Below are 15,517 nucleotides of genomic sequence, written 5' to 3'. Positions count from 1 at the left end.
TTCTCAAGAAGTCAAAATGTAAACGGGTGGACAGCTATACAGGCAGATGGATGCTGAACAGTGTGGTCAGAAAATCTCATTTGAGCTTTGTTCAGAGATAAGCTAAAAAATACTCCAGTTTGAATTCATCATACATCATTATATTATGGGCAGAGTTTATTTGCTGTACATGTACTTAGTTTATAAAAACTAATGGATATAGAACTTTTATACCATGCACTTTATTGTATATTACATGTACCTAAAAATAGAAAATCAGTTTTTTAGATAATTCGATAAATACAAGCAATTTATATCAGTATACAAAGGGGACATTTACCTTAATGATTTCTTGCCCCATGACTCCACCCACAATGGCACACACTGGACTCAGCTCAGCGAAGCAGAAACTGTATAAATATATGTACAGTGTTAGTGTCAGCCTGAGGGTTGTTTAAATTCAGCTTCAGCCATTCTGGATATTGCTCTTTATAATCTTTACATATGAAAATATATGCGAGATTGAAATTTTTGCGTTTTCACTGTCTCGTTTTGAGAAAATAAAGTTCCCAGTAATATAGTGATTAACAGTACCTGGCAAATTCATCTGACAGTAGGCTGGGGCTGAGTTTCAGTTTCTCCAGGGTCGCTGTTTTCTGTTCTATTAATAGCTTGATGTCGTTCTCTTTTTGTCTGACATCAGGACATCTCTTATTCATAAAATCGTGTAACATTGCAAACACAAAGAAAATTAATTTTGTTAAATTATATAACTTGAAGACTCTTACTATATATTATCATTTTACTGTATGCAGTCAAGGGATGAAATATAATAGGCAGAAATTTGTAACATGATTCAGTTTTGACATTTTTAGTAACTGAGGGGTGTTGAGATCACTAACTTTAAACACTGCCAAAAAGGATTCCTTGTCAGAGTTAACAGCTATCTTTCTACACAATAATCACTAAAATTACTTCTCGCTAAAACTAAATACAGATTCTTGAGCTAAATCACTAAATTTGCACATTTTACTGTATGACGTCACGGGGTGTGACATACTGTATAGAAAGAAATTTTAGACAGGATTCAGTTTTTGCATTTTTAGTAACTCAAGAATGTTGAGATTTTCAAACACTGCTAAAAATTAATCCATGTCAGAGTTGACAGTTTCCTTTCTTTACATCCTTGGAATCGCTAAAATTACTTCTCGCTAAAACTATATACTGATTCTTAAGACAAATCACTAAATTTTCAAAGTATATGCCCAAAATTTAAACTTTTGTTTAAATCAATCTGTAGATAGTGATCCTTTTTCCAAAGAACTGACAATGAAGAACGCAAAAACTAAATCAAGGACAGAATCTAGCTTATCTGCAGACCTTGCATGATGAAGTACGTGTTAGGAGTTCTTTTAAGTTTACGCTGAGCGGATTGTGAGGGCCAGTCAACGTCTAACGCACTCTGTAGTCGACTGAGGGAAACACTCTACAAAACAGAAACCTTAAATACCATTTATTGTTCTCTTTCCTTGTAAGCATAATTCTACTCTCGGCATACTGTAAAGGGAATACATAAATTGGTCATAAACACTTTACTTCAAATTACAGTTATATATCAAAAGTTGGTTACATATACTGTTCCTACAGGTTCACACACATTTTCCCATTAGTTCTATTCTTCTCTCTGTTCCAGTGTTGAATGCCATCCGAGCTCCAACTAATGCATGATGAAAATAAGTTACGTTCTTATCCCCTTATCCTGGGCGAAAATAATCTGCAAATGAAAATGTGGCAAATTTTGAAGACTGGTCAGGTTCAAAACCTCTTCTCTTCTGTATCATAGAGCATTCTTTTTCAACGAGATCTTCAATTTAATCACAATACTCGGTATTTGATAATGATAATAATAATATATGAATTTATAAAGCGCTGAATAATAATTAATTAACACTAAAGCGCTGTACAATAAAACGCAAGTAAACACAATTTAAAAGCATATATAAAATATGAAGACATACTCATGTATGCGTTCGAAATTATAACCTTAAAATACAAAAACTACCTACAAAATACAATTAAGCCATTAATAAAACTAAATAAAGGAACATCTTTTGTGATTTGATAAAGTCTATACTTTATGGGGTTGTTTGTATACATGGTCAACTCTAGTCATTCCTTTCCTAAGATTTCGAATATGTATTCGTTGATACCCCTGATGTTGCCTCAATTAAAGTTTTCATGGCTTTGATTGGCAAAAATGTATATATTTTTATTATATATTTTATTTATATTAAATGTGTATCTTTTTTATATCAAGATTATCTAACATTTTCAAATTTTAAGTGCAAGTATTGTTACCTATTTAAATAGATCAGTCCTACTTTTACAATAATTTCTTCTTAGAAACAAACGTTAACGCACATCTATGTCACAAACAATAAATTTAAGTAAACAGTTTATTTAAAATATGAATATACTTTGCGGCATATTAGTTTTTAATAACTCATTTGAGCTTTTAAAACACTAGGTCATGATTGCAGAACGGTTTAGTTCCAGACCCTTATTGTATCCATGGAATGACACCATCTGAATGTAAAAACGTGGAAGTCTAATTTCACCAGTAAATCGTGAACAAATAACGGCTGTTCTTCCCTGACTGCAGTCATGAATAATTTATATTCGGGTACTGTAAATCACTTTTTATTTGCGAGAACTTTATTTTCGCGTAATTACGCGAGATAGTGTGCTCGCGAAAATTTAATTCTCGCGTACAATAGCATTTCTTAAGATTATATAGAGCAATAACCACAATTTGTGAAAATTTTGTCTCGCTAATCAAGAGTCAATGACTTGCTCGCCAAAATAAGGTGTCGCGAAAATTTAGTGATCTACAGTATTCTTCTGTTTGCTTTCATAAAATACAGAATAATGTGTAATCTGTATGTTGAATTACTATTTTATTGACAATATCAACTGACAAAATGAGATGAATAACGATACAGACAGCATTTCATCTAAAAATGTCCGAATACATTGTTCCAGGGTCAAGATAAACTCCGGTTCAGAGGTCAAGATGACGAGATATTGTCCACTAAGCCGCTGCCCTCTATTCCGTTGTAGAGGAAGAAATTATCATGAGGCTGGTCCTTCAGAGATACAGCCTGTAAATATATAAAACAAACATTGATAACCGAGATACTATTGAATTCAAAATTGATTTTAAAAAAATTACGTTGAGGCTGGTCCTTCATAGATAAAGCCGGTAATTATATAAATCAAACATAGAAAACATAGATAAATAATTAAACAATTGGTACCGGATTATTTTTTGGTATTCTTTTTTTCAAAAGAAGATAAACATCAGTTAGAGATTTATCTAGAAGAAGTTTTCTTTCCTTTAAAAATTCTATTGCAGTGACACAATTTTGTTAAAATATAGTGCAAAAAATAAAACAAAAAAACAAAATGAAGTACATCGGATTTCCAGTTCCAAGACAGATAACTCTGGAAAAACAAGTACACTGCATTTTCAATGCATAGACAGATAACTCTGGTAGCAAAAGGCCCGTGGGCCACATTCCTCATCTTATCGAGTCACAAGGTCCTGCTGTTATTGTATTTTTAAGGAAAAATAATCTAAAGATTGTTTTGTCTTTTATTTTATTTAAAAATATGACATTTCCTCTAAAAATTTTTCCATCTCCATTTTCCAAGAGGATCTGCTATTATAAAAGCCTATAAAAGCCTTTTGAGTAGATGATTTTCGAATTCCCAAGATACAAAATATGTACATCAACTGAAAAAGCCAATAAGTACCTGAGATATTTTTGGTTTTGTTTTCCTGATTATCTCACTTTATTTAAGGGTCTCAATCCTTATTTTAGTACAAATGGTAGCCCTTAGGCCAAGGATACCCTGTGACAAATTTGACACTGATTGGCCAAGGGGTTCTTGAGTTATGGCCCATATTCTAAGAAGTTTACGCACAATGCACACCACACAAATGGCCATAAGAAGGGCTCAGAAGAGCTAAAAAAGATGAAGGTTTAGAATTCCTCACATCGCTTCCAAATTTCGTCAAAAAATATTTGTGAAATCAAATGACTCACTATTATACTTTTTTTCATATCTCTACACACTTATGCAAACGACATTACTCCAAAGTTTATTCAAAAACTGCTGAACATTCACTTTCACTTAGAAAAACCTATAAATAAAGGGTGGATTGTGAATTCGAGCATATAAAATGTTTATACTATAACATATCAAAAACTCAATACAATATAAATGTTCTGAAGGTGTTTATAAATACCTGACAGGTAGATAACACCGATAAACAGGTCACCTGATCAGAGTTGATACAAAGATCAATAGACAGGACGACCGCCCATTACTGGAGGTAATAAACATAGCAGTAATTGAAACACTGTAATTTTAAAAACTGCTTTAAATTCTTAAGAAATCATTACTACATGTGTATAGATTCAACATGTGAATTAATCTTGTATTTATCAAATGACTTGTTTATGTACATGTACTGTGCTCAAAATAATTTATGGCATACTGGACTGGGGCCCTAAACCCAGTCAATAAATGAATACTATAGTAATCTGGTATTAATAATGAACTTTGATTGCTTTAGTCATTAAAATTAATGATGAACCCCCGTACCAGTGCCCAGGACGTGATGCGATGTGACCTTTGTGAGACCGCTGTGGTACAGATACATTGTGATACATGTCTTGTCAACCTGTGTAAGGCCTGTGTGGGAGAACACATATCAACAGGTGAATCCAAGGATCATAAAGTCGTCACATTTCAGGACAGGAAATCTACCCCCCTTTACCCTGGATGTATAACTCATAGCAAAGAACGATGTAAAATGTATTGTAAACAATGTGACATTCCTGTCTGCATAAGTTGCATTGAATTTAATGAACATTTAGGTCATGAGTTATCTAAAATCCTGCGAGTTTTGGATCAAAGGAAGGACATGATTTTAAAAGATAGAAATGAATTAAATGATACAATTTACCCAACCTACCAGGACATTGCCTCTGATGTACAAAAGAGAATGAGTCAGCTCGAAAAGGAATATAGAGACCTCTCAACAGCCATAACAAAACATGGAGAGGACTGGCACATAGAAATTGGCAAACTTGTCAAGAAACTTAAAGCTGAAGTTGATGAGATGAAAAACACACAGTTACAAACTCTACAGAAACATCTGGATGAAATAAACAAGACAATGTCTGACATCAAGGATGATATCAATTTAGTTGAAATTGCAATAGACACTAATGACTTGTCAAAACTCTTTAGTGTAACATCCAACGTGCATATATACAGAAATCTGCCACCCAAAATTATGATATCTTTTCCCCAATTATTTCAAAGAAAAATCCAAGGAGAAGAACTGAATAAAATGTTTGGAATCGTATCAAGTTCTTTAAATTTAGATAAAAATGGCTACAGCATGAAAACAACAAATAAATCACCAGAAGCTGGATCCTCTCATCCAGTCAAACGGCTGCTTGATGAACCACGGACTGTCACTACCATAAATGTTGGGTATGGACAACTTTACAATGTGGCCTGTCTGAGTGATGAAGAAATGTGGACAAGTGGACTTGTCAACACCATGAAACTCTACAGCATCAATCCAGGATCACTACTCAGGTCAATCACAACAAAGTCAGGGGCCAGCCATCTGACATAGCAGTGACGAAAAGTGGAAATCTAGTTTATACTGATCACTGGGATAGAACTGTGAACATTGTGAAGAATGAGAAGATAGAGGAGGTGATCAGACTACAGAACTGGAAACCTTACCGTGTCTGTATTACCTCCTCTGGTGACCTCCTGGTTATCATGGGCAGTGATGATAACAAACAAACAAAAGTTGTCTGTTACTCTGGCTCCACAGAGAAACAAACCATTCAGTTTGATGATAAAGGTAAACCTCTCTATTCATGTGGTACTTATTACAGATACATAACAGAGAATAGGAACCTGGATATCTGTGTGTCTGACAATGGAGCTAAAGCAGTGGTGGTAGTCAATCAGGCCGAGAAACTGAGATTCAGATACACTGGACATACTCCTGCTCCAAAGAACAAACCATTCGATCCACGAGGAATCACCACAGACAGTCAGAGTCGCATCCTTATAGCTGATCGTGACAATCACTGTGTCCACATCATAGACCAGGATGGACAGTTCCTCCGTTACATAGACTGTGGACTGAGTAGACCAATGAGACTGTGTACAGATACAAATGACAATCTGTTTGTTGCTCAATTTAGAAACACACAAATGAAGAAAATCAAATATTTGTATTCTAAATAAATAAATAAAACAATTATGCAATATTACTGACATATAATTATGCACACTATGGAAATTTGCAAAACACATTTTGATATATTTTTTTCTTATGAAACCAATCTTAGACTAAAGGTTTTTAAACTAATGTTTTAATTTCTTTGGTCATTCATCAAGCTAGCCAGCAGTTTACCTTCATGTATCAGCAAGAACTACAGATGTCCTATGCACACCTGAAAAATCATAATATAATAGTTGATGCATCGTGTCCTAGGTGTAATTCTCATAATGCAGATAATGAACACGTTTTTATGAATTGTCTAGTATATAGCATTCAAATTAAAAAACGAACGTTTTAAGTACATTCCATTTTCATATGTATTTTTCGCTTCTTGATACATATTTATATTTGTTATGTTTTATTTTAATCTGGTTCTGTGCGATTCAGAGTGTGCTTGTGAGGTTGTGTGTGTGTGTGTGTGTGAGAGAGGGTGACTTTCTGTGTGCGTACTTTTAAGCATTGAATTCATATTTTGGGATGTCTTCAGTCCTAGTACACACCTGGCCATGCCGACTAATTAAATACTGCAGGTTAGCGTGGTATGATAATTTGTCGGCACCGTCAGGTGTGTTATAGGTCCAATAGACATCCCAAAATATGAATTTAATGTTTATATTACATCTCTAATTTTTCCTCTTGTTTATTTTGGTAGTCTTTAATGTGAATTTAGCGCCCCTCAAACCTGGTGTGCTTTATAGACGTAAGAGCTGTTAAGACGTTTGTGACGTAGCAAAGTTAAATAACGCAAACGAACATTGCAAGGGAAAAAGTGAAAAACTAATTTTAAATGCACATTTGTTGTATTTCTACTTTAATTTAACAGGGTTAATTTTTTAATTAAATTTTGTCATAGCAATACATGTACATTTTGTGTTCCTAAAGTATTGAAAAGTTTTGCAGATAGTTCCTACTGTGTATTCTAACGCGCGGTGACAAGGTTTTGCGCGTGATAGGGATTTGAACGTCATGGATTTCTAATCGATTTCATAAGGAAAATTACACTGAATGTAAATATATTGTTATATAAATATTCACTCAGCTCATTGCATTGTAACCTTGACCTGTTGTATAGAGAGGATATTTAAAGGCTTTAAGCCTATTACCCAATCTTTTGAGTATACTGAATAAATATTGTTTAAATTACAGATGTTCTATTCAAACAGGAGCGAGCAAAATCCACATGGTAGCCCAGGTATAACGAGCAAATTCGCTGGCCCAGTGCTTATTGAGAAAATGAATTTTTAAGGACCCTGACTTATTTTTGCCTTTTTTTTTCACTCCTAAGAAGAGAGCTATATCATTCAAATTTAAAATCTAGAATCTCCTTTACCCCAGAATGCATTATGCGAATTTTGTTTCTGTTATTTTTCTAAACACTGTAGAATCACCAAAATTACTTAAAGCTAAAACTAAATACTGATTCTTGAGATCAATCGATATAACTAAATTTGTACTTTTCCAAGCATATGCCCCAGGGTTCTCCAATGGCCATTTAACGTGGCGGCCCCGCCACAGTCAAATTCCTTAGCGCCACAGTTAAAAAATCAGCGCCATAGTTTCGCCACAGTTAAAATATTAGCGCCACAGTAAGATCATCGTTGTCAGTGCGATAAATTATATTTTTTAAAAGTTCAAATAGACCTCTTAATCCCAAAACTTATGTATCATTTTCAGATTCTAATGCTTAACTGTTTACAGTTAATTTACTCTCATTATGACCCATTATTTGGCTTGCACAATCAATTATCTTCTAGACTTCTCTGGACACGTGAAGCCGTTTTCCAAACTTCACGATAATTACAAAGGAGAATTTATATATCAATTAGTTCATGCTTAAATAGTTCTACAGTTAACCATGTCTCTTACATTAAGCTGGCACTGCGAGTCAAAACATCGTTTGTGTCATATGTGACCTACCAGAATTTCCTCTGTCGATCTTTAATGAACACGGCGTGTGTATATTTACCTTTTAAAAAACAATCTTTTATTTAGTTAGAGTGAAATACTGAAATCCCCTTATTATTGATACTTTTTTTTCAGATTCTATCAGCAAATATCTATTTATTTAGTTCTTATGTGTGTTTGGGTTTTTTTATAGTAAATATTGTGGATATAATTTAATTTTTGTTCAAAACTATTTCTAATAGATAACATTTTTTTAATTAATATTCTTACATTTATCAAACATTTTGCAAAATAATCAATGCTATTTGTATTTGAATATTGATATATAGGTACACAATTAACATATGTGTTGAAATTATTATTCTTAAATTTATCAAACATTTTGCAAAATAATTACTGGTATTTGTATTTGAATATTGATTCATAGAAACACAATTAATATATGTGTATTTCAATTTAATTCGGGATTTCGTCGCGAATTGGTCGCGAAATGATCACGAATATTAGTACTTCGCGCAATTTTTGCGCCACGGTTAAATTTGAAATGATGGAGAACCCTGTGCCCCAAATTTAAACTTTTGTTTGAATCAATCTGTAGATAGGAATCCCTTTTTCAAAGAAATTACAATAAAGAACTCAATGACTAAATCAAGATCAAAATAAAAACAGGTGGTATTTATCTCAGACAAAAGAAAACCTTATTATCATCTATCTCAGACCTTGCATGATGAAGTACGTGTTGGGAGTTCTTTTGAGTTTACACTGAGCCGATTTTGAGGACCAGTCAATGTCTACCGCACTCTGTAGTCGACTGACGGAAACACTCTAAAACACAAAACAGAAGCCATAAATACCATTCATTGTTCCCTTAACTTGTAAGCTTAAACTCTCAGTACACTTTAAAGGGTGTCAAGACAAAAGCTAGTCATATACACATTACTTAAAATTAGAGTTGCATATCAAAAGTTGGTCACATACACTGGTTTACTTTTGATGGTTGTTTATGGTCAGTACTGTTTGTAACATACATATTTTTGTACCTTTTGTACTCTCACCATTTCGGATTCCTCCTTCTTTGCGTCTTTAGCTGCTGGTTCCCCGTCCTCTTCCTTTGATTTGGGTTTTGGAACTTCTCTGTAACATTCAAATAAAAAATTAAATACCTGTGCGCGTGTATTCTCATACACTTGTTTAATGAAACATCACTTTTTTCGATGAAGGATATGGAGATAACGAACAGAATAAAAGATCACAAGTCCATAAAACACGGTCCTCCAAAACATTAGAGGTGGAATCAGGTGCCATGGAGTAGTAAGCATTCCCTGCCGACCAGTGACACCCTGTATGTGCATTTTGTCAATTTCGGAAAAATCGGTCGTCAATTCAGACTAACTCGACTACAATTAGTATGAAAAACACCAGTCAGCATTTGACTCAATGATAAAATGTATTAGCTGACAAGTCATTGTATCGACCACAGAAATAACGAAATGATTACTTAGAACGAGATTGTTGAAATTCTTGTTTATCAACTTTCATTTCAATAACTTACCATGTTTCAGAAATTGTTCATACATATCTAGCATGTTCTTGCGTATCGAAATAACCGAGATATATACACTCCGTATGCAGGTGATGAAGGTTTATTGTTGCATAAGTGAGGAAAGTCATCACGTTTATATTATAGTTTGGTTGTAAGATTACCATTAACGTCTTTTTCAAGTAAAGTATCCAAGTTGGAAACAGATATGTCAGACTCTGTGGTATTTTTTATCTCAAGCTCACCAGGATAAATCGTATCGACGTAGGGATGGAAATTCACCTTCACCTTCACCTATCCCTTGACTTCCGTGGATGTCGTTGGGACACCTTGGAAGACCTATCCATCACTTTCATCCATAAATTTCTGTTTTCTGCCGCTCTTAGGGTTTCAGCGAGGCTCAGTCCAGTCCACTCGGATACGGTATCATCCCACCTCTTCTTTTGCCTTCCCCGTTTTCGTCCTCCTTTCACTGTGCCTTGCAGGATGGTCTTTGCAAGGCCGCTTGAGCGAGAAATGTGGCCGTATCATCTTAGTTTCCGCTTTTTGACGATAGTGAGAAGGTCATCGTGAGTTCCTATGGCTTCTGTGACTGTCCTGCAGACCTCTGCATTGGTCACGTGGTCCCTGTAATTGATGCCGAGTATCTTCCTATAGCATCTCATCTCCGTGCTCATAATCCTCTTTTCTAGCTCAGCCGTAAGTGACAATACGTCATCGATATATCTAATTGTCGAGTTGAAGGCCACAGCAAGTGTTTTCTTCTTTTTATGCATAAGAATTGGCACAAATTATGCTTCGTATGAATATAAAAATAGGTATGCTTCTAACGGAGCTTAATTGGTACCAATGGGAATTCCAATAGATTGTTGGAAAACCACATAGATATTGTCAATCAGAAACTCTTAAAGCATCTCTTAAAGCTTTGATATCATCTTCAGGGTACTTGTGTGCAATCTTAATGTGTCTGATCACTAAACAAATTATTTTCTCTCTAATAATTTGACGTAAAAGAAGATGGGTGGATAAGGCGGGTGAAGTGCCTATAGTGCGACAGATAAGAAGTGAAAATTTTAATCTCAATTAAATTTAAATTTTAATTGATATTTCATCTAGTATTAAAGTATTCTTTATGAAAAACCTCTACAATTTAAAAAAAATATCACAAAAAACAGAAAATATTTGCCTATGTAATGAAAAAGCTTGCACACACTAAAAAGTACAAAAACGATCATTTTCTCGTACTTAAACAAAACTTTTCAATGTGAGTGGGTCTTCGCTCCATTTTTTTTTTGAAAGATGATCCTAAAAGTTTGCAATAAAATACACATATTTTGGTTTACAAAAACATGGAGCAAAGACCCACTATACCTTAAAAGTACACCTTTATGACACAACATTCGCATCTTTTCGAGAAATACTTCAAGTCCATTAAGTCGCGGGTCATATCACAAACATGATTAAAATGCCCAAAATCACCATGAGTGTTGTAGCATAATGGTTAACGCGTTAGTCTCAAAGCAGTATGCTATTGATACGTCGGATTTTTATTGCTTAGGGTTCGAATCCCACGAATACCATCTATTGATTTTATGAAAGAAAATTTTTTTCCGAGATTTTTTTTCTCAGAAGTTTTTTTTTTCTCATAATTTCAAAAAATTCAATAATTAGAAGTTAATTGAAATACTCATATCACATACTGAATATGATTTCTTAATATCGGACGCTATAGGCATTCTGCCCGCCCTGTTCACCCATTTTCTTTCTGTAATCAAAATTTTCCTTGACCAGTGCTTGATAAATATACCCCTGGGAGATCTTGAGGTAGATTTTTTTTTTAATTTCACTTAAATTAAAAGTCACAGTGACCTTAAAATAGGTCAAGACACACCTCCTACCCAAGATGCATAAATTAGCCAAGCTTGATGATTGTGAGTCTAATAGTTTTCTAGTTATGAGCCGAACAAAACCATGGAATAAAAAAGAAAGAAAAACGCCTGTAAAATTCAGAAAAATCATCCAATCATTATGAATTTACCAGGTGTACACCTTCATATGGAATTATAAGTGAACAAATTTTCAGACAAATCCTTCCAACAATTTTTGAGAAATTGTCTGGACAAAGAACAAGGGCGCTTTTGATTGGCATTCGGCAGGAATCTGGGCGTAGTTGAAAAGTAAAAATTTTATCGACATGTCACATGAAATTTTAACATTTTTTATATTTATCGGGTTCCTGTGCAACAGGAAAGGAAAATATTTTCCCGAAATTGAGCTTTGATTTGCTAAAAAATAACTTGAAAATTGGCCAGATCAGACATTTGGTACAAAATGGTACATTTTTAAACATGTTTTTCTAAAATTTTTCTATCTCTGGGTCTTCTCTCCATGATTTTGAAACGTTATTTGAGTGTACTTTAATTCAAAGAAACGAATACACTTTTTTAAGAAATGGAGAGAAGACCCAGAGATCACGAAAAATGAACTTTTCCCCCAAAAATCCAAATGTATGAATGTGGTGCTTCTTTGTCCTTTTAAAATCATCTGAATATGTGTAGCAGTGATAACTCAGTAAGTTGGGCTACCTGTTCAGTGCACTCGAAGCGAAAACTTTTTGGTTCGAGCCTGGCATGGGGCGTTATTTTTTTTTCCATTCAAACAACCATTTATTTTGTCAGTTTCGTTTTATGTACTGATGTATTAAAATTTTGAATTAGATAAATTTTGGTTCAGTTTGGTTATCGAGCAAAATCAATTCTAATCTTCTATTCTATAATATACATGTCTACGTATCATGCATCTATGCATAAAATATTTTAGGTCTTTACTTTTTATGAAACATTACTATGTTATAGTACCCATTAGGAAAAACGGACATAAATGTTACAATTTCACGATGTCTTTCAAACTAAATGAAAAAAAAATATGAACGTGTTTGTAAAATCTGACCAGCTATGTTCAGCCAACCAAGTCATGGACATTTAAACCATAAATGTTTCGTACAAATGATTCCTGCATATCACTCGCCAAATGCGGCCATCTTCTTTTGTTCACAGACAGCTAGACAGACAGATGGACAAGCTGATTCCAATATATCGCCTTAACTTCCTGTGCAGGGGGTATAATTGATTTTACTTTCAGTTTCTTTTATTTTACTTTTTAACAGCATTTGATTTACCCTCCACCCCACCCCCCACCCCCTCAAAAAAGGAGGGGATGCAGAGGCTTCTAAATAATTATTATTCTATATATGTCTTAAATCCAGTAAAACTTAAGATCCCTCCCTCAAAACTGCTGACATCAATTGCCTCGCGCACATATCCATGGGGAAAAATCACAGATTAACGTTAATTCGGCTTTTATTGTTCACATATTTACATAACCCCGTCCTACTTTTACAATCATAATGGTTTCTTGGACAGGAACATGAACGCATATGTATGCTACCAACAAAAATACTGTGTACAAAGTTAAGTTTGGTTGAAATATGACAATATTCTTTCTGCAGTTGATGTTGAAAATGAGTAAAGATTACCTCAGATAGATATTCAAGAATCTATTAACAGCACAAAAGTATTTTTAAAAATCGTTTAAGTATTAGGCTTAGGTGCGAAAAAAAAATAGGTCATAAAAATAAGCAATGGTTGAGAATTTTTAGTCCTTAACTTTACATTTAAATATTGTATTAATAGTACGAGACAATCTAAATGTAAGAAGTCGGACTTTTAGTTTAACTCATGAACAAATAACATCTATTCTTACCTGACTCCAGTCATAAATAATTCATATTTATTAAGGCATTCTTCTGTTTGAATTCACAAAATACACCTTATACAAGAATCAATCTGTAAATAGTGATCCTTTTTTCAAAGAACTGACAATGAAGAACTCAAAAACTAAATCAGTGACAAAAAAAGTGTCATTTATCTCAGACCTAGCATGATGAAGTACGTGTTTGGAGTTCTTTTGAGTTTAGGCTGAGCGGATTGTGAGGACCAGTCAATGTCTAACACAGGAAGGAAACACCCTAAAATACGAACAGGAACCAAAAATATCATTTATTGTTTTCTAATTTCTTGTAAGCTTAAACTCTCAGAGTACTGTAAAGGGTAAGACAAAAATTGGTCATGAACACTTTACTTAAATTACAGTTACATATCAAACGTTTATCACGTACACTGTACCTACAGGTTCACTCTGGTTGGCTACTTCTGGTCAGTACTGTATGATTTCAGTGACATAATACTTTTTGTACCTTTTTCACCGTCACCATTTCTGTTTCATCCTTCTTGCCTTAATTCTTTGGTTTGGGTTTGGAAACTTCTCTATAACATTCCAATATAAAGCCTAGATACCTGAGTTCTTATACACTTGTTGATAAAGCTCAAACTTCTTAATGTCAACTTCTTGCAGTTGACTTTAACCAAATTGCCTAATTTTCAGGCATTATTAACCTAATAAAGACAAAATTGGTTGTTCCTGTGCTTTTTTTTTTTAAAAATTTCCAACCAAATATACACACTGATTGAAAAATGTTATATTCTGTAAGTACAAGTGTACCTTCTCTGAATATTCATGTTCTCCTGAATCATAAAACATGAAACCATAAAATCCAAACACGTACGTCCCCTCCAAAGAACTTAATATTGTGATCGGAGCAGATTTTGTTGATTCTCAGAAGAATGAACTTTTTACAACACATGGCATAAACAACGTCAAACTGGTGAAGAATTCAGCTTCCTCCTCTACACTCTGTGTATCCGACAACAGCTCTACCATAGAAGGTCACTTTAGCTGTCATTTTATTAAGAACTAATTGAATTTGAAGAGTTATCTCTGGTAATTGACTTCCCAGCTTAATATATATATAACATTATCTTATCTTATTTGTAATATTCCTGAACACTGTCAATCCATCACACATCAATTCATATATTCTTCTCACGGTTAGTGTTGGATGTCATCAGATCTTTGACTAATGCATGGTGAAAATAAGTTTCCATCTTATCCACCTTTCCCTTGTCAAAGATATTGCTATTCTGCAAGATTTACCATGGTCTATACCCTCCAAATCTCTTCTCTTTGGTATTATAAACATTTGTTTGACAACGCAAAATAAAAGTGTACATGTACTGTTTTTCTTTACCTATGCCAACATGTTTTTTTTAGATTCACTTCTTTCATGATTAAATATCAATTAATACCCCATCCTAGCTCGAGAGCAAGTTTTTCTTATACTTTGTGGGTTGCCTGCATACGCGACCAAATTTGGTCATTCTTTTCCTTGTAAGATTTCCAATATGTACATGTTTTCTTTGATACCTGTGATGTTGCCTCCATTTTAGTCTTCATGTCTTTGATTTCCACAAATGTAAACCTAATTAATACCAAGGTTATCTAACATTTTCAAATTAGACTGATGTACAAGCATTGTTACATATCCAAATAACTCTGTCCTACTCTTACAACCAATGCCCTCTTGAAAACTAACGTAAACGCGTATTTATGTTACAAACAATACAACTGTGAATACAGTTTCTTTAAAAAAGGACTATTGCTATACTTCACAGCATATTAGTGTTAAATAACTCATTCAAGCATTTGGATCAGGTGAGGACTTAAAAAATCAAGACATACTTGCAGAAATTTTTAGTCCTTTACCATTACTTTTTATTTAGATAATATATCAATAGTATGACACCATCTGA

At 33.9% G+C, this 15,517-nt stretch overlaps 2 pseudogenes; one reads left to right on the top strand and one right to left on the bottom strand.

Moving 5' to 3' along the window:
- Positions 1–66: 66 nt before the first annotated feature.
- On the bottom strand, positions 67–14,588 carry LOC134262022 (SUMO-activating enzyme subunit 1-like; annotated as a pseudogene).
- Positions 4,626–7,562, top strand: LOC134262009 (tripartite motif-containing protein 55-like; annotated as a pseudogene).
- Positions 14,589–15,517: the final 929 nt, after the last annotated feature.

This window comes from Saccostrea cucullata, unplaced genomic scaffold (genome assembly GCF_032062105.1).
Source record: "Saccostrea cucullata isolate Sc308-1 unplaced genomic scaffold, CSIRO_AGI_Scuc_v1 ctg2101, whole genome shotgun sequence".
Taxonomy (NCBI): domain Eukaryota; kingdom Metazoa; phylum Mollusca; class Bivalvia; order Ostreida; family Ostreidae; genus Saccostrea; species Saccostrea cuccullata.
The sequence above is the reverse complement of the archived record's forward strand: the minus strand, read 5'-3'. Positions and strand labels throughout refer to the sequence as shown.